This window comes from Periplaneta americana, chromosome 2 (assembly GCF_040183065.1).
Source record: "Periplaneta americana isolate PAMFEO1 chromosome 2, P.americana_PAMFEO1_priV1, whole genome shotgun sequence".
In the NCBI taxonomy this organism is placed as follows: Eukaryota; Metazoa; Arthropoda; class Insecta; order Blattodea; family Blattidae; genus Periplaneta; species Periplaneta americana.
Window position 1 is genome coordinate 24,815,230 of NC_091118.1, and position 5,597 is coordinate 24,820,826.

Genomic DNA, 5,597 nt, shown 5'->3' on the forward strand with positions numbered 1-5,597 from the left:
TATTCGCCAGCTCTTATTTCTTAATTAGTAGGCTACTCTCACGGCAAGACAAACATGACAATGATGTTGTTTTGGAGTCTGTACTAACACAGCCATCAATGGTTAGACGACTTACAACTTTTATTTGATAAGCTGATAAGTGATGAGAATATTGAGTGAAGAATACATGTGAGGCTCTTGAGGTTGTAAGGGAAGCAAGAAAGCAACTATTTGTAAGACGGAAAAATTTTCTGGAAAAATAATACATAATGGCGAATTTTCCATCTCACGTTACAATAGGCCTATTATCTTAATATACTTACGTTAATAAATCTTTAAACATGACATAAAGAAAATGTCCTCGCTTCACAGCTTTTGAACTACTCTTTTAACTCAATTCAGTAACGCTCCCAACTTGCTGATACTTGCTCTCAACGTTTTCCAAATAAACTATATATAAATTTAAATTCAAGGTTAATTTATTCAATTTATTAATAATAATGTGAATTTATGTTAATATACGGCAAGGAAATGATTCCAGTGTAAAAGCCTCACAATGTCCTATTGTGTGTAATTGGGAGTAAAATATTTTCTTTAACATTTGTGCACCAATGGTCCTAATAATGCTTGAGGAACAATGAAAGAGTATTACTTTGAAATAATCAGTACCTATTACGTAAAATGAAATACTGTGTTCGTTTTTTGTTGTTTCGAAATTAGCCTACTGCAATATTTATATGTTCTTCAAATACTGTATACAAATCATGTAAATAAATGATTCTTTACATACGACTGCTTTGTGAATTGTAACTGAGTAAGTCTATTGTTTCTTGTGTTACAATTGTCAAATATAGACACTGACAATAATTGTGTTTTTTCCTTCTGCTAAGCATGTTTATAATGTCCAAATGTCAATTTAATTGAACACTAGAAGCGCAGAATAGATTCTTGTACATCCCTCCGGCTAAGAACTGGTAAGAGCAACACGTGAATGACGCAATCTGCACAGACCGGCGTTCCGCGCACATACACTGCACTTTCAGTGTCTGATTTCTGACATGCCTGCTGTATACTGTATTAAGATCGTGCCCTTCAAACGTTTCGTCGTGCAGTAGATTCAGACTCACGTAATAGCCAACGAGTAACCGGTGGGCTATGTTCCAAGGAATTGCTATTTACATAGACTATTTCTCGTGCTTTTAATGAGTAGCTCGTGAAAATTAATTCTTGACCCAAAGCGAAGCTGATTTGTAAGTAGGCCTACGTCAGCGTTACGGTTCACTTATTCCAGGAATCGTCCTCAATTCCATAATGTTCTTCGTGTCTGAAACGAATTATTACGTCAAATTGGAAAGAGCTCTTGGGCATAGACCTTCGTAGTATTTTTTTTTTTGGGGGGGGGGGATTTGTCAGACTTCCTAATTTCAGGAAATAGAGATACGTGTTAATTTGTTATTTAATTTGTAAGAAAACCGTTAATTTTATTGAAACGCTGTAAAGAGATAAATCATTCCTTGTTGGCTTCTCTAATGATACAATTAAAAGTCCACACCTGTGGAGTAACGGTCAGTGCGTCTGGCCGCGAAACCAGGTGGCCCGGGTTCGAATCCTGGTCGGGGCAATTTACCTGGTTGAGGTTTTTTCCGGTGTTTTACCTCAACCCATTACGAGCAAATGATGGGTAACTTTCGGTGCTGGACTCCGGACTCATTTCACCGGCATTATCACCTTCATTTCATTCAGACGCTAAATAACCTAGATGTTGATACAGCGTCGTAAAATAACCCAATAAACAACAGATGCAAGTAAAAATCATAATCGTACCGGTAGTACTTACCGTAATATTATTTTTTGTCTGAGAAAAGTATTCATTTCGGACTAATATGCTACATTGCTCCGTAGATTTAGGAGAAAGCCAAAGTTTACCTACTTAGATATAACATGCGGAGTAAGTCGCCTGCAATCAGCAAGCATCATGTTTAGGTACGGCATGAAAATCAAGGAATATTATGGATAGTAAAAACATCGATCGTACGGGATTGGGTATTTAACAGTTGTTAATTCATTATAATCCTCTGATTGAGGTTCTCGCTGATATGTACATCTATTCTCAGGTAATAAATGTCACTTGACGATATGTGTCAGAGGAAGAAGAATTGTTTGTATGCATCTGAAGTCTGATTAGTGTAATATGTGGCTAGTCGGCGATGTATGCAATGGAGAGGGAAAGGAACTGGCCACCCTACCATCTCCTGGCCTAGTTGCCTCATAAGTGGTGCCTTCTTTGTATTACTTATGAGTAGGACCGTGACATCGGCATATTTGTATTAGTTTGAAGGAGAACATACGACGCCGGACAGAATGTAATCGACGTGTTCCAAGTACAGGCAGCGGAAGCGAATTTGACACACGCCTAAGCAAGCACGTTCCGTGTTTTGTATACGATTATTGCGTGTTATAAAATCAAGCAAATACATTCATTATATACATCACACAGTATTACAAAAAAATCGTGGTTTCAATTCATTATGCAAAAATGCAAAATTGCAAAACTTTTATCAGATGACAAATGCGATTGTTATGAACTTGATGTAGAAATGAAATTGATGAAGTGAAATATTTTACATATGCGCTCTTGATTTCAGCCGATGTAGGACGCAGTTTTTCCGCATACAAGGTTATACTATCCGACACTCGGCGGTCATTTTCATTTGGAACTTTGAGGGAGGGAGGAAATTAAACGCAGAATAAATATGGGAAATGCCTGTTATTATTCGGTTGAGAAGCTTTTGTCTTCTAGTCTGCTGTAAAAAAATCTGAAAGTTAGAATTTATAAAACAGTTATATTACCGGTTGTTCTTTATGGTTGTGAAACTTGGACTCTCACTTTGAGAGAGGAACAGAGATGAAGGGTGTTTGAGAATAAAGTTCTTAGGAAAATATTTGAGGCTAAGAGGGTTGAAGTTACAGGAGAATGGAGAAAGTTACACAACGCAGAACTGCACGCATTGTATTCTTCACGTGACATTATTAGGAACATTAAATCCAGACGTTTGAGATGGACAGGGCATGTAGCACGTATGGGCGAATCCAGAAATGCATATAGAGTGTTAGTTGGGAGACTGGAGGGAATAAGACCTTTGGGGAGGCCGAGACGTAGATGGGAGGAAAATATTAAAATGGATTTGAAGGAGGTGGGATATGATGGTAGGGACTGGATTAATCTTGCTCAGGATAGGGACCGATGGCGGGCTTATGTGAGGGTGGCAATGAACCTCCGGGTTTCTTAAAAGCCGTAAGTAAGTAAGATGGGCTGTGAGCCCTTCGCCCAACCCCCAAACTGGAGGACCACTCGTTATCGGCTTGGCTAAAATAGCCAAATACGTAACAGCAAATACTGTTTATATCATGTTTGAATTACAATATTTGAGAGATTGAGTCATAAATAGAATTCCATCGAGTTGGGCAAGGAAACTTTAATGAATATTTCAAGACATCTGATATAAATTCTAAGGATTTGGGTCTCCTAGACGCATTGCATAATACTGAACATTTAGCAAGTGTTGGGAGATGGATCATTGATGTTGTTGGAGATTTCTTTATGGCATTGAGGAAATCGGTTGTGGCAAGAAAACTAAGTGTGTGGCTAGCACATCTGAAATGGGTAGGCAAATAAGACAAAAGTTCATTCTTCAAATCCAAATCCGAAACTTGAAGGACAAGAAGAAGAAGAAGAAGAAGAAGAAGAAAAAGAAAGTATTTTGAATATTTGAAATACAAAATACATCAATTTTATGTATTTAAATACAAAATACTTTCGAAAATCCTTAGAAATTACAAAATACAAAATACAAATGTATTTCGAATACATATATTTCAAACACTGCCCATAGTAATATACTATTTCAGATGTCTTTTTTACTTTTCCCTTACTCCCCAGTTGTAATCTACAGACCAGCGTTTCTCAAACTATGGTCCGCGGACCACCTGTGATCCTCGAGGTCTACCCTTGTGGTCCTTCAAAAAAGACAGAAGAAAAAATAAAATTCAAACGAATTGCGTATCACACTATAGCTGAAAATCTCAAAGTTTGTAAATGACACATGGCAATCGTCTTTCAATTTTTCTCCCAGTACTGACATTTTATGAAATTTATTTACCCTACCCATCTATAGACTTCCCACTCTACTCCCAGGAATAAAAGAGGAATTTAAAGCACTATGAACGTCCACATCTGGCGTCTGTAACCCAGCTAGGGACTAACCGAATTCATAACAGAGGACCAAAGTACCAAAGTACCGAACCTTTTATGACTTTCTTAATAGTTTGCACATTGAAATGGTCACATACTATACGTCGTACACCAATAATAGAACATGCAGAATTGCATCTTTACTTGTTGAAAATCGGGCATGTTTCCGCATTAATTTTTTTATTTCTCTTTTTGCAGATGACGATATGGAAAATTTCCTTCTATTAACATTAACTTAATTAGTTAATACTAATATAAAATTGATTGAATTAAATTAATTTTATGCTCGACCATGCCGAAATGTAGTAATTATACACCTGGTAGCAGCCCTTTAATGGACCTCATTAAAGTACACCTATTCATTAAAGTTCAGGTGTTCCACCAATCAGAAAATACCATTGTAGCAATATGAAAGCGCAAGTATCGAGTATTCTCGGATATGCAATCGAAAGACAACTAGTTCTCTTACTATAATAAGTAGCGTTAATTGTAAATAATATTCAAATAAATTCAATTTGTCATCTCGTTTTTCAATGTCTAATTCAATTTCAAGGTTATATCAAGATTAATGTTTATTTTACTCTCTAGATTATATCAAGGTCAATGTCGACATTTGTTTCTCGGAAAAAATCAATACTTTCGCGTCTGCGCACATCTCACAATTTACGAGGTATTTACAAGGTCAGTTCCGCTCCTCAGTCAGATAAGAATAACATGAATATCGAATACTTATGAATAATTTCAAGTTAGAAATATGGTTGAGCATAAAATGTCGTATGAAACTTGACTATAATGGTAATTAAGACGCTCGTATGAAAATTATGAAACTCGCTTGCGCTCGTCTTAATCACTACCATTATAGGCTCGTTGCGTAATGTACTATTAATTAATCATTTCTACATTAAAATGTAAGTATATTGATATTAAAATATGCTACGAAAATTATAAATTTGCTTTCGAAGGGAACAAGGGTAAGGTGGTCCGCGGAACTGTTCTGACTTAAAAAAGTGGTCCCCACTTCAAAAAAGTTTGAGAAACGCTGCTATAGACCCTTCTAATGATACCGGTTGAAAATGTCTATTAGGTCTAAATGTGCACAAGATTCGAGCAACAGATTAGACGACATGTAAGCCTATGGCAAGAAAGAAGTCTTTCTTTTTTTCGGAATAATGTTGAAACGATTATGTGTAGAATTTAAAAAATACAGTTACTGGAAACCAGAAAGGCAGTCTTTAATTATGAGAATGACAATGGAATCGGAGAGTGGTAAAAACTGAAAAAAGGATCTGTGGACAGAGAACTATGAATATGCTATATTCATGAGACCAATGTCATAGGAGAGGAAGCATAAAATAGTAAAATAAAA